The following is a 16133-nucleotide window of genomic DNA, read 5'->3' as shown; positions in this document are numbered from 1 at the left end:
AATGCTTTAGGTGAGTGTATACAGCTCTTGAAAAATAAAAGTTCCAGATGGACAAACATTAAATGCATAAACCAGTGTGAATAAACTATATCTTAAAATAAATTTGGAGGTAGGTTGAAAAAGCCAGAATGTGATGTTTTAAGTAGTAAAGTTTATTTTTGTACACAAATATGGCTTATTCATGGCAGTCCACATGAAATTCATGTATTTATTTATTCCCTGGTCATTTAAACTAATGTAAACAGAAATCCTATCGCCCCCTCTAGTAGACATTAAGTGTTAAGGCCTTCATTGCTTGGGTAACAAAAGTCAATAGGGTTTCTTGGGAAGGTACGTCTGACCAGTTATATACAGCAACGAGTCAGACGAGTCTGAAGATCTGAGCTGAATTTGGTGAAACATTAAAGTTTTAGTAGGTGTCAGTTAGTCTCATAATAATTAATAATAATGTTCAAACATATGTTGGCTTTCTCAAGCCCAACAAAGTATACAAGAAGAGAAACAGAAAAAAAATATTACTAATTTATTTCAAAAATTTAACTATATTAATGTCACACACACATACCTAGTGCCTTTAGACTTAGACGAGAGTAATACATGTTACAGACATATTATCATGGAACTTTTTAGTCTATTATTGATTTTTATTTCCAATTTTATCCAAGGAGACAGAACTATTTGCACTGTATTTACAGTGGGACAATATTCATAGTGGTTATTTCATATTCATATAGGCTATAACCTAGAAATAATTTAAAGGGGTGACTTGCAAGTCGCAGAAGGACGAATTATGTGTCCAGCAATCTGATTCAAATATTATGCTAATTAACAGTGAGTGGTGGCTTCAGACATTAAAGTGCCGCACTCGTACTGACTCTTATTCTGTCTGAAAGAATGAAAAGACCGAGCTGAAGGCTGAGCGATTCGACCAATCAGATGAAAGCAGCGTTTAAGCGCCACCCACAAGTGCAAATGAAATATTGAAGCCATAAACCGATTTGTAAACCCCAAACGACAAAATGAGAAATCGAGCCAAAAACTAATTTTTCGTTTGTTAAACTAAACGGAAAAACAAATAAAGGAGCCATTTTTTTCATTTCTCGTTATTGAATTCTAAATAGGAAATGAAATGATCAAAATGTACACGGACCAGGCGGGCTTTGGTTCTACTAGCGATTTGATTGGAGACCAACAGCCAATCACAATTGACCTTTAATTTTCCGATTGATTGATTTTGTGGTACACTTGTAACGCTGTTGTACGTTGAGCTAGCGTGTGTCAAGAGTTGAGTGCGCACAGAATTAAGAGGTTGAGAGAGAGAGAGAGAGAGGGACTTGACAGGAGAGCAGAGATTAAGTTTGTGAGAGAGAACCTGAGTAAACTGCGTGAGAGGGGTTATTACTGCACGTTAATATGGATAATAGCAAACAAGCAAATACATTTATTGATGAAGGAATCGTTTTTTCTTTGCTCAAAAGAATTTTTTTTTTTTTTGCAATTGTTACATTTTTGTTCAAAATATGATGTAATGTGCTTGCAAAATATAGTCCTCTGTGCTCAAAACTCGCTCAGGATTGAGGCACACATATAACGCCATAAAACACAGACTGTCCAATAAGATTAGAGCTAATATCCTGTAACCGAAAAAGGCAAGAGTGGTGGCTCTGTTTCAAAAACCAGTGTAAACAAACACAGAAGAGTATCCCGGATAAGAGAAGAGAGTAGATGCTCAGCATCTTGTTATCGTTGGTATTTGAGAACTTATTTATTCTCATGTGTTTATACAGAATAACATTTCTAATAATTCTCGACTAAATTATGTGATCCGTAGAGCACAGTCCATTTTCTTCCACATGCGTGAGTGTTATGAGTCAGACCGCTATAATTTTTCACTATCACTCTTTTTCTACACATGAAATATAAAAGCAAATATACATATGATTGTGACGATATACTTTATGTATGTGTTTTTTTATGCAGCTCATGGTATTTTTATAGCAATGAATGTTTATGACAAATATTAGCTGTGTAACATTATTAAACATACAAAGAGGGCATGTATCTGCATATTAATCAAAATCAACTATAGATCACAACCTGGAAGTTATTACAAGCACTCAATGAGGGTTTAAAGTGGCTGTTTCTACAAAGTGGGGCAATTCTATCTTTGCAAGAATAGTCTGGTGTTTCTGACTAACAGTCTGAAAGTATGTTTTCATATATAAAGGATTTTCCACTGATGAATCAAATGCTAGTTAGAGTAGAGCTTGTTTTTTCTCTGATAACAAATGCAGACAACGTTTTATGTTTACGCAGCACAATATGCAACACAACCCGTAAAAATACAGTATAAGTTATAATCAGTAATTATCAATGGTGGGCCGTCAGGACCAGCAGGGCCTTCTCTGCTTGCCCTATAAAAAATACAATTGTGTAAAAAAATTTTTTTTCATTATTATTATTTAGTTATTTTAATTTGTGTAATGTCCACAAAATGGCATATTATTAGTTTCGTTGATGTCAAATTGGAATATCCTACATAAAAAATAAATAAATAACAGACTGTAATAACAGGGCCAGCACTACAGATTGTGCTTCCCTTTTGTTCAAAGATGTCGAATCTGATTTGTAATGAGCATTATTGACAGCATCATCAGCCAATCAAATTTTGACGTACCATGAAAGCACAACCTCTGGGACCAGCTACGTGCCCAGTTCTTCCCCCAGCTAGGGTTGCAAGGTTTTCTCGACAAAACCCACCCAATCGCGTTGAAATGCTCCATTTCAAAGATTGCACCTATGAGTGGTTAACAGCTAGCACTGAGCACAAGTTTTTTTATTTATTTGAGTAAAGGAACATGGAATGACAGACGCACAGACTTTATTTACAAAAGAGAGGTGAGTGCTTTATTATTTGAAGAGTATTGATTCATGCACATTGTTTTGGATGTATACGTGTTGTATGATAACACTGTGGGGTGTGGTGTGGTGTGTGGATGTCCATCATTCTGCACATCACAGTTCTGCTGCTGTGGGCGCGTCATCGTTTTAGAGTGACGTGAATGTTCATAGTGAATCATGTATTGGTGGATTACTTATACTGATCCATGTAGGGAGATTGATTCTGAATTTAACCCACCCCCATCTAGCCTACAGTTTAATTGTTGATCAGTTGTCATTTCGTTGAGAGCCTGTGTGCGGCATATGGGGGGCATAGAAGAGAAACAATAATGTGAAGTATGTGGAAAATAATGTGGTATTTTTTTTTTTTTTTTTTTTTTTTTTTACTTTACCCCACATAAACACATTGCATTACACCAAATACACCAAATAATGTTATTTTTAGTAACATCATATTTACCTTTTCCCCTGGACAAGTAACTTTTGTAGTTGGACAAGTGAGTGACTAATTTGCCTGAACAAGGACAAGCATATTTCAAGGCTTAATGTCAAGCCCTGAATTCTATCCAGATGGATTAAATTTTCTCACACAGATTTAGCCAAAAAGTAGTAACTTTCTGATTCACAAACGAATGAAAAAACAGTCCATTTGTGTTTGAAATTTATATTTACATGCATTTAGCAGACACTTTTATCCAAAGCAACTAACAGTGCATTCAGGCTTAACAATTTAGAAAAAATAGAATAGAAATGGGCTACACCAGGGGTCCTAAATTCTGGATCTCGAGATCCACTTTCCTGCAGAGTTTAATCTGAGTTTAAACTGTTGTGCCCTGTGTTTTTGAACCCATTCCAACCCAAACCCATCTGCACGCTTAACAAACAAACTCCAGTTAGTCCAGTTAAATGCAGCAGTTAAAGTTCTTAGTAGAACCAGGAAGTATGACCATATTAGCCCGGTTCTGTCAACACTGCACTGGCTCCCTATCAAACATCGTATAGATTTTTAAATCTTGCTTATTACTTATAAATCCCTGAATGGTTTAGCACCTCAGTATTTGAACGAGCTCTTGTTGCATTATATTCCTCCACATCCGCTGTATTCTCAAAACTCATTGCAATTTGATAATACCTAGAATATCAAAATCAACTGCAGGCAGCAGATCCTTTTCCTATTTAGCGCTTAAACTCTGGAATAACCTACCTAACATTGTTCGGAAGGCAGGCACACTCTTGCAGTTTAAATCTAGATTAAAGACCCATCTCTTTAACCTGGTTTACACATAACACACTAATACACTTCTAATATCCAAATCCATTAAAAGATTTTTAGGCTGCATTAATTAGGTAAACAGGATCCAGAAACACTTCCCATAACACCCGATGTACTTGCTACTTTGTTAGATGAATGCCATCTACGCTAATATTAGTCTGTTTCTCTTATTCCGAGGTCACCGTAGCCACCAGATCCAGTCTGTATCCAGATCAGGTCACTGCAGTCACCCGGACAACTAGAGCCCCAGATACAGATCCCCTGTAAAGACCTGATCTCAGACGACCACCAGGACAAGACAACAGGAAACAGATGATTCTTCTGCACAATCTGACTTAGCTTCCGCCTGGAATTTAACAGCTGGTTTCTTATGGCCAAGGAGAACTGGTCCCACAACTGAGCCTGGTTTCTCCCAAGGTTTTTTCTCCATTCTGTCACCAATGGAGTTTTGGTTCCTTGCCGCTTTAGCCTCTGGCTTGCTTAGTTGAGGACCCTTTATCTACAGCAATATCGTTGACTTGATTGCAAATTATTGCACAGATACTATTTAAACTAAACTAAGATGATGACATCACTGGATTCAATGATGAACTTCCTTCAATTTTCATTTTGCATTATTGACACTAGGGCTGGGCGATATGGATCAAAAAATATATCTCGATATATTTTGCTATATCTCTATATACGATATATATCTCAATATCTTTACAGGAAAAATAACCCCCCTAAAACTACTGTAAAAACAAATATGCCAAATATTACGTTTAGGGCCCTATGAAACGTTGTATTTTTTTTCTTCACCATATGTTTTATTGTTACCTAGTTTTGTGTTTTAGCATGTGTAATTATTTAAATGCATAAAAACAACTTAATTAGTAAAAAAAATCTTAAAATAGCCTTATGTGAAATGTTTTTTCCCTTCAGAAATTCTGTGTATTTACATTTTTCTGGTTATAAAATAAAGGCATAAAACATTAATTTAATTTATCTTTTAATTATTTAAAATTAAGCAAACTTTATTTTTTTGTAAACAAAGGGGATTTACTATTAAAAATAAAACATGGAAGAAATGTTGTGTGATTATTCCTTAAAAAATTATGTTCGTTTTATTTTAATAGTAGTAGTAACTTAGTGGGCTATGTACATTCTGCTGAACAACAGTAATAGATTTCTGGCAAATACTTTTATTTTGACGGGTTTACCTTTACAGTTATGTGTATGTGATAATACAGTATGTGATAATACAGTCTATGATGCTAGTTTTAATCGGATCAAATGGTCAAATGCTCAAAAAGTGCAGTTCATGAGATGTTCTTCATGTGTTTACGAAGATGCGCTTCTGCGCCATTCATTAACACAGATACGCAGAACATGCAGGATTCATATTTATATAGACTTTTCTGGCTTAATATTTGCAGATATTAGTCCATATCACGATTTGATGTAAGCGCAATGACCTACTTTTGATTTTATTCATTCAAAATTTGACAAATTCCGTGACATACCACATTAAACTGTAAATTCCGTTTTTATGACTGGAATCCGCGATTCCGTCCGCTTTTTCTGACCATAAATCATAGGGCCCTACAGTAGACATCTGCCTGCTGTTCGCCCTACGCCTTAAAACCGAAGTATCTCCATATAATGTAGCCAGTTGTCCTTTTTTGAGACTTTTTTTTTAGACTAGTTCTGTACACGCGAGGGGAGGGGGGACAAAATCAAGGAGGCGGGGGGCGAGTGAGCGGGGGCAAGCACAGCACAGAGAAGGCAAACAAGCAAAGTGGCGGAATCAGAATTAAATATAAACAATATATCGATATATACACGATATGTCAAAATCCATATCGTGTTTAAAAAATATCTTGATATATTTTAAATATCGAGATATCGCCCACCCCTAATTGACACACTGTTTTCCTAATTAATGTTGTTCAGCTGCTTTGACACAATCTTTTTTTGTTTAAAGCGCTATATATATAAAGGTGACTTGATTTGACTTTGACTCACCAATAAGAACCGGTTCATAAAGGAGGCATGTGAAACAATAAAGCTAACTACACTGGATGCGCGATATGTGTGTGTGCAGCATGAAAGGACAAGTTATGCAAAGACGTGCTTTCTTGCAATTATTTCATGGTACACTCTTTTTTTGTCATCTCTTTCATGTAATCACAATGAAATGCACTGCTGAGATGTGCATGGTACAGATAAAATGCTTACATTTGAATTCTATACTGAGATAATTCTGTGGTCAAAGACTAGATGACAACACTTTTTCTTATGGCACCCTATTACCAGCCCATTAGACCAGGCCCTGAGATGTACTCCATAAGCTGATATACTACAAATGCCACAAGACATTACTGTCTATTTAAAGAAAAAAAGAAAAAAAAAAACCATTGTGTGTGCTGGATTTCACTTTACACATACCGTATATCTATGAATTTCAATGTGATCTTATTAATTGTTCACATTTTGCATCCCAGTATATCTTATAGGAATGAAAAATCTGGCATTACTTATACGTTTTTTAACATTTTGTTTGTTTGCTTTATTTTAGCTTTTTCACACAAAACAGAAGTGTTTCTTAAAGGCAAAATGTTGATTCTCTAGGAAAGAGAAGCAGTGAGCAGTGAATGACATGCCCTCTCAGTTTGTTTTACACAGTAGCATTATTACATGTGGATGCTGAAATGTGCTTAGACACTCCAGATAATGATTCCCATCTTTTATTGCTGCTGCTAGAGATGTGGACACTGAAGTTCTCATAGCCCCATAAGCTGTTAAAGGGATAGTTCACCCAAAAATGAAAATTATGTCTCACCCTCATGTCGTTCCAAACCCGTAAGACCTCCGTTCATCTACAGAACACAGTTTAAGATATTTTAGATTTAGTTCGAGAGCTTTCTGTCCCTCCATTGAAAGTGTGTGTATGGAATACTGTCCATGTCCAGAAAGGTAATAAAAACATCTTCAAAGTAGTCCATGTGACATCAGAGGGTCAGTTAGAATTTGTTGAAGCATCAAAAATACATTTTGGTCCAAAAATAACAAAAACGACGACTATATTCAACATTGTCTTCTCTTCCGGATCTGTTGTGAGCCCGTTCAAGTGTAGTGATATCCGGTTCGCGAATGAATCACTCGATGTAACTGGATCTTCTTGAACCTACTTCCGGTGGCGCTGCTCTGCTTGCGACCAGGGCTCTTGCTCTACTGCATTCGTCTGTTGTTTTTTCATTTTTAAAATTTTTTTATTGTGACTAACGCCGATAAAAGTATGACTTTGCTCGTTCAGCTGTGTCTAGTAGTTGCTGTACTGGGATATCTGGCACAGTGCCAAACACTGCATACAGGTGTATCAACATGGATGCCAATCAGCTACACCAGAGACGCACTGCTTGCGCTTCTCTATGACGGGCCACCTCCCTTGAACCTGCCTGTTTGTGTGAGGCCATCATCTGAACGCAATAGAAGGCATAGGAGACGGGGCCAATGAGGCGGAATACAGCAACGTCTTCGACGACAAGGAAACAGACGGATATAAATATCTTGGTGTTTACATTGATTGTTCTCTATCATGGCAGTAGGGCTGTCATGATAGTTGATAAATCAATTAATCGCACGATAAAAAAAATGAACTCGATAATATTTTCGGCCGTGATAATTTTTTTCTATTTTTATACAAAAAAAATGTAGCATGTAATGATGTGGGGTTAGTCTGGAGTGCAGCCTGTGGACAGCTTGCGGCAGAAAACACCCTCTCCACTGGCACAGATGTCCCGGGAATAAAGAGATAACGTCTCGATAGAGTGACCAGCTTTGGGAAGCGCCTTTCATTTGCTTGTGGATGTTTGCGTCGCAAGCGATACAGCTACCATATTTGCCGGACTATAAGTCGCACTTTTTTTCATAGTTTGGCTGGTACTGTGACTTATAGTCAGATGCAATTTATTTATCAAAATTAATTTGACATGAACCAAGAGAAATTAACCAAGAGAAAACATTACCGTCCACAGCTGCGAGAGGGCGCTCTATGCTGCTCAGTGCTCCTGTAGCCTCTCCCTGAAAACGTAGAGCACCTTCTCGCAACTGTAGATGGTAATGTTTTCTCTTGGTTCTTGGTTCTAAATAAATGCGACTTATAGTTATTTTTATACTAATATATTTTTTTTCCTTGTCATGACGTATTTTTGGACTGATGCAACTTAGGTGCGACTTATAGTCCGAAAAATATGGTATGTACTTGCACAACTATTGTACTTCATTTTAATACTGCGTAACATATTTTGCAAGTAACTTCGTTGCCCTTTCTGTCTAAATTGGCCTTATTTTCCCTCGCTTCATTTGGCTTGCTCAGCTAAATATGCCTGTAGGCGTGTGGTTGCGTGTTTCCAACGCGGCCAGTTAACACACACACACACGCGCACGTCGTTTTCTCCATTCCAAAGCGCTCATGCAGTTGCGCTCCTGACGCGTCTGTCATTGCTAAGCATCCATCAGCTACGATATCCGTTACAACAAGGAAATATCAGTAATGGATTTCCACCACTGAAAAACCCTTGCTGTAACTATTTACAAAGAAAAGTAAAATAAAACTGTTTTGGTGCACCCCATTTTTCAAAAACAACGGGTATTTTCACCGAGCGCAAAAAACGAGCGCATCTCTTCCATTATGAGCGCGCATACCGCTTTTGAAATAAAGAACTTGAGCACAAAAAAAGATGTAATTTGTGAATGGCCCCTTCATCGGTCAAAATGTTTACTTTCAGTTAACGGTTAAACGGTCATATACACATAATATAACATACAAAATTAATTCATTTTAAGCCACACAAAGTCAACATGTTGGTATTTCTTGCTCTGAAACTGCCATAAAATAAAATAAAAGTTTATTGATCTTTGAAAAGGTGTACCTGTGTTAATATGCCATTATCATTATATTAGTTGAAACTGGTCTACGAACGACGATATTATCATTTATCGCGATAATTTATTGGACAACTTATCGTTCAACAAATTTTTTATCGTGACAGGCCTACATGGCAGGTTCATATAGATACTTTGTGCACTCAGCTACAACAAAGAATGTATTTTTTGAGAAGGCTCAGACTTTTCGGTGTCAGTAGTAAAATTATGATGATGTTTTACCAGGCTGTATTGGAGAATGTGATCAGATACGGAATACATCTTTGGTACAATAATTTATCAGTACATCTGAAATCTAGGCTTGGACGTCTTATTAAAACGGCCATGAAGATCATGGGCAGAACAGAACCTTTTTATCCCCAGACCCTATATGAAAGATCTATAATGAGGGAGTGATGATGAACACCGAGCCAAGCCAGATAACGAACAAACGATTGACTCGTTCACGAGTCAAGAACAGTTTCTGTCGGACACGTCCATTTCGAGAACTGAGGAGCTGATGACAACTGCGTGCAGCTATGATAACTGAACGTGATAACTGAAGCAGACTGACACACAGCGCGTCTGAATTTAACTGATTCTTTTGGTGATTGATTCTGAACTGATTCTGAGCGCACGTAAGCCGAAGGCTTGAATCCAGGGCAATCATTGCCAATGACGTCATTACATCGAGCGCAAAAGAACCGGTGAACTGTTTTTTCTTCAACCGGTTTATTGAATCGAACTGTCCGAAAGAACTGGTTCGCGGAAAAAGAACCGAACTTCGCATCACTACTGGTGATTCGAAAAAAAACAAACAATGCAACCGGATCTTGACTCGAGAACGAGTCAATCTTTTGTTCGTTATCTGGCTCGGGTCGGTGTTCATCTTCAGTTCTCTCTTCACAGCAGTTCAGTCAGTGTACTGTTTGAGTAAATTAATTACTCCGGGATATTGGTTTATTTTAACTCAGAGGGAGTGTCAGGCACATTAAAAAAGTTAACATCTTAAGTCATTTGTGGATTAATGCTTATTGGAGACACAAAACATTTAAAAAAAATTCAGTTCGATTTGGTGAACTGGTTCAAGAAGATCCAGTTACATCGAGTGATTCGTTTGTGAACCAGATATAACTACACTGCAGTGAAAGCGCTCACAACAGACCCGGAAGAGAAGACAGTGCTGAATATAATCGTTGTTTTTGTTATTTTTTGACCAAAATGTATTTTCGATGCTTCAACAAATTCTAACTGACCATCTGATGTCACATGGACCTCTTTGAAGATGTTTTTATTACTTTTCTGGACATGGACAGTATACCGTACACACACTTTCAATGGAGGGACAGAAAGCTCTCGGACTAAATCTAAAATATCTTAAACTATGTTCTGAAGATGAACGGAGGTCCTACATGTTTGGAACGACATGAGGGTGAGTCATTAATGACATAATTTTCATTTTTGGGTGAACTAATCCTTTAAAAGTGTCCTTAAGATATTTTATCCTGATCTTCAACAGTGTAAAAGGTAACAAATTCTATGAAGCCCATATTTATAATACATTATAAGGCATTATAAAAATGCATTATAAAAATAAAAAAACTTATTATATGTTATATCAACTCATGAATAATCATATCAACAATTATAATACATCATAATACTTACATATTTGTGGTTATAAGTTTAAGAGTAATGATTATTTATAACACACAATGAACACCATATTAAATCTACTTAATTTACAGTATAATGGACTCTTTCATATCTTGACATTGTTTATGTAAGATCTGCGCAGTATCTTACTACAGCTTGAGAGTGGTTAGATGTTGAGTGTTATTTGAGTGTTTCCTTTGGAGGTAATGTCAATTAATTGATGTGAGATTAATACTTCAACTGAAAAAAGTGCAATGTTTTATATGGTTACATTTTATTTTGATGGTCCCCTTAATCAATCGACTATAAGCAACTTTGCAACTACATGCCAACTAACTCTCATTAGAGTATAAGTATGCACAAGAATGGTAGAATCTAGTATGATAGAATAAGTTGACGTTCTGCAAAGACACTTATAGTCAGTTTATCTGTTGGTTGACCATTAAAATAAAGTGTTAGCATATATTTACAGTAGCAGGCATACCAATACTCTAATGACCGCTAGTTGACATGTAGTTGCAGAGTTATTTAGCATCAGCTGTCTAAAGGGTACCATCAAAATAAATCAAACTGATATTACAATAAAAAAAGTTCAAAGCAAATCTGATTTTATGGATGTTTTGTTTATTGTAATTATTACCACTTATAAGTGGTCTTTGATCGCTTTAAGTAAAGTACCATCAGAAAAATGGCAAGATATGAGACTTATAATACATTATAACTATGAGAAGTATAATCCATTGTAAAAGTGGGTGCAACGTGTGCATTGTGTTATAAATCATCATACTCTTAAAAGCTATAACCACAAATAAGTAAATATTATAATATATTAAAACTTATTCTTATGAATATTCAATAAAATGAGTCTTAATACATTAAAATACTCTATATTGACCTTTATATTTTAGGAAAGGTCTTGAAGATAATTATCATATTTGGGAGTTTGTGGCATGGACAAGTTTAAAAACCCAGGATTTAGCGCTTCATCCATGGGAATGAGATAAAGTGTCTTATATCCCCGTCTTATATTCTCCATCTTTCATGTATGCCTATAGGGTGAAAAAAAAAATTCTGTGTGGGTAAAACACATCTAATTTCAGGCCATTGTGTCACATTCATGGTAGCCAATTAACGTTTTTCCTCATTGATTGATGGATGATACAGTCCTGGGATGATCTTATTTGGAGAAGCATGTGATCTAATCTTATAGTCTCAACTCTACATGTCTAGTTCCACAGTGATTCAAAGGTCATATATTGTGCCTCGGAGGCCATTTTGGATTTGATTATCTCTGTGTAACTGTCAGACACTTTGTTTGTACAGTATATTGCACCTGGGTGATAATTCACAGATTATGCACAGAATGTTTGGATGTTGCCAATCTCTAAAAATGTGGAAAATCTGCATTGTTTGCTGAATGATAGTGTAACTTTTAATCAATGTAAGCATGTTGTCTTCAGCAATAGAAGATTCAACATTATACTAGCTTTTCTAGCCATCTCAACATTTTAATGTTCACCATATATGTGTAGCGTATCAGACCCGAACCAGACAAATTAAAGAGTCGATCAGGACTGTGGTTGAAACACGAGCCGAATTCCTCAGAAAGGCAACAGGATGTTGTAATTCATTCCTAGTGCCACAAGTCAGAAGCAAGATAACCAAACAACCAACCAACTCTTTCACAGAACAGCTTTTGACATTAACACCATTAGAACAATTATTGACAATTTCAATTCGGAGAAGAGATTGTCAAATTTGGGCCAAGTAATTGAGATGCAATGCCGGACATCACATGTAGACCCATGAGAATAATACACAAGATCCTTGGATTGACTTCCCCCACCTAGCAGAACCTGAAATTCTTAAGGGGGGCCTTTTAACCCTCTGGAGTCGATTAACGCGTATACGCGTTATGAGTCATTTTCTCCTGATAACCCCTAATAGAACTTAAATTACACTTTCAGTTTTAATCGTACAGATAAGAGCAATACATCAATCGAATCTGTAAAGGGTCTACTTTTTTTGTATACAGACATAATAACAACAAAACTTTGTGCACTTATAAAATAAAGATAACAAACAAGGTGTGCTGTCTGCAGCCTTTGTCTGCGCTGATCTTCATTTATAAACACGTCATTAAAATGAACTGTAACTCAGTGAATACTCAACGAAGAGACATGAGAGAGATATCTACAGAAAGCTTGACATGTCTGCTTTTAAACTAAAGTGCCACCGAAAACAAATATTCTGTGATAAAGTAATCCATATGAAAACAACGCGATGTCCGTTTTTCACGTCTCCCTTCATTATATCTAATGTGACCACGCCCTCGCGCTGAACGCGCTTATTCAGATTCAAACTGAAGCGCGCGGCTTGAATACGCCCACACAGAAGAAAAAGCAGCGAGACTGTTCTTCAAATTCTTTTATTTTACTGTTTGCTTCGCGATGAGAGGAATAAGACATAATTCACCCCAAAAAGATGTGATGTGGTTGAGGATTTGAGAAATGGATTTCCTAAGAAAAAAAGGATGAAGTGCTTTATTCAGCAGAGATCATAAACATGAGTAAGTCTCTTTTTATTTATTTATATACTTGTACTAGTTTTCAAATAACGTGTGAACATTTTACTACAACCCGAATTCCGGAAAAGTTGGGACGTTTTTTAAATTTTAATAAAATGAAAACTAAAGGAATTTCAAATCACATGAGCCAATATTTTATTCACAATAGAACATAGATAACGTAGCAAATGTTTAAACTGAGAAATTGTACACTTTTATCCACTTAATTAGCTCATTTAAAATTTAATGCCTGCTACAGGTCTCAAAAAAGTTGGCACGGGGGCAACAAATGGCTAAAAAAGCAAGCAGTTTTGAAAAGATTCAGCTGGGAGAACATCTAGTGATTAATTAAGTTAATTGATATCAGGTCTGTAACATGATTAGCTATAAAAGCTTTGTCTTAGAGAAGCAGAGTCTCTCAGAAGTAAAGATGGGCAGAGGCTCTCCAATCTTTGAAAGACTGCGTAAAAAAATTGTGGAAAACTTTAAAAACAATGTTCCTCAACGTCAAATTGCAAAGGCTTTGCAAATCTCATCATCTACAGTGCATAACATTATCAAAAGATTCAGAGAAACTGGAGAAATCTCTGTGCGTAAGGGATAAGGCCGGAGACCTTTATTGGATGCCCGTGGTCTTCGGGCTCTCAGACGACACTGCATCACTCATCGGCATGATTGTGTCAATGACATTACTAAGTGGGCCCAGGAATACTTTCAGAAACCACTGTCGGTAAACACAATCCGCCGTGCCATCAGCAGATGCCAACTAAAGCTCTATCATGCAAAAAGGAAGCCATATGTGAACATGGTCCAGAAGCGCCGTCGTGTCCTGTGGGCCAAGGCTCATTTAAAATGGACTATTTCAAAGTGGAATAGTGTTTTATGGTCAGACGAGTCCAAATTTGACATTCTTGTTGGAAATCACGGACGCCGTGTCCTCCGGGCTAAAGAGGAGGGAGACCTTCCAGCATGTTATCAGCGTTCAGTTCAAAAGCCAGCATCTCTGATGGTATGGGGGTGCATAAGTGCATACGGTATGGGCAGCTTGCATGTTTTGGAAGGCTCTGTGAATGGTGAAAGGTATATAAAGGTTTTAGAGCAACATATGCTTCCCTCCAAACAACGTCTATTTCAGGGAAGGCCTTGTTTATTTCAGCAGGACAATGCAAAACCACATACTGCAGCTATAACAACAGCATGGCTTCGTCGTAGAAGAGTCCGGGTGCTAACCTGGCCTGCCTGCAGTCCAGATCTTTCACCTATAGAGAACATTTGCCGCATCATTAAACGAAAAATACGTCAAAGACGACCACGAACTCTTCAGCAGCTGGAAATCTATATAAGGCAAGAATGGGACCAAATTCCAACAGCAAAACTCCAGCAACTCATAGTCTCAATGCCCAGACGTCTTCAAACTGTTTTGAAAAGAAAAGGAGATTCTACACCATGGTAAACATGCCCAATTCAATTTATCCCCCCTCCCAAAAAAAACTGAAAAAAATGTTCTCAGCTCTTTTCAACATTATTAATAATAATAATAACAACAACAATAAATGTTTTTTTTTTTTTTTTTTTTTTTTTTTAGAAAATCAGATTGGTCTCCACAGAAATCTTTATGTCAGAGAATGGCACAGAAACTGTCTTTTCTAGATATAAATGGACCAAAATGAACTCAAAATGACTTATAAATGAATATCAGCCCATCGCTTAACTCCATATTCATTTATATGTAACCCACACATTTGACTATCATGTTATAACCACTTATTGTGTATGTCTTTTAATAACTATTGGATAGCTTAAGGATACACATTCATGTTTATTATGTACGTGTTTGAATCTGTTAGCTTGAAACGGTCCTGACCATCAGTTATTTGTCAAATGTATCATATTCTTGTTATAGGAATCATGTCCAAAATTATACCCTGCAAGAGCGGGAAAATTCGGACCACATGCTTGATAAAAATAACATATGATTTATGATACCCCGAGCAAAGACGATATCTAATTGGTCAAGACAACATTTGAGGTGTGGCCAACAGGCCAGTTTAAATACTCAGGACACCATAAAATTCCGCTTTTAGCTTGCGTTTAGCTTTTGCTATCAGTCATGCCAGCTTTTAGCTTTTAGTTTTCTTTAAAGCATTTAGCTTGTAGCTTTGCTATTAGCCATGCTTTTAGTCATTACTGTTAGCGTTCTTTGAGTCGGTTCCAGCATGCATCAGCCTGCACGCCTGCTGCTACTTAGCCACGATAAGAAGAAACACCACCTAGTCTCGTCAAACTTTACCTCTGTTCTTTTACTTTAGTTTCTTTTCTTTTCCGTTTGAGAGTTTCGTGTTCTGAGTTAAGTTTTGTAACGCCGTGTCTCTGATACTGACCTCGAGTGCCCGTTCAACTTCAACCAAGCCCACAACTCTGCATCGTCAGCCAACGCCCAACCACGGGGTTCCCAAAATATTTCACAACTCGGTTCTATGACTGACCAATAAGAACCATTTATTCTAGAGAGCAATGTAATAAGAAAAGAAACACAGCCAATACATTTAAACTACTTTAATAATCTAAACTACTGGACTACAGAAAAAGGCTGCAAAGCTGTGTAGAAATGTGAATGTAAACAATATAGTCTATGCAAGCCTGATTTTGTGTATCATTGTGTTATGAAAAATGTCAGATAGCAATTTTAAGGTATATTTTCCTTTATACCATTGCCACAAGACATAAATTACTGTAAAATATCTTCTTCATTTGTCTCTTTCAGGAATATAGCTGAGCAACTTAATAAACATTTCGGCATTCCATAAAAAATACAATAAAATAAAATAA

At 36.7% G+C, this 16133-nt stretch overlaps 1 protein-coding gene across 1 annotated transcript in view; it reads right to left on the bottom strand.

Annotated features, from left to right (window-relative positions):
* Nucleotides 1-16133, bottom strand: part of LOC132099089 (copine-8-like) — a 230629-nt gene that overhangs the window by 18194 nt on the left and 196302 nt on the right. The gene's annotated exons all lie outside the window — the stretch shown is intronic.

This window comes from Carassius carassius, chromosome 22, assembly GCF_963082965.1.
Source record: "Carassius carassius chromosome 22, fCarCar2.1, whole genome shotgun sequence".
Taxonomy (NCBI): domain Eukaryota; kingdom Metazoa; phylum Chordata; class Actinopteri; order Cypriniformes; family Cyprinidae; genus Carassius; species Carassius carassius.
Note: the sequence above shows the minus strand (reverse complement) of the source record. Positions and strands in the feature narration are given on the sequence as shown.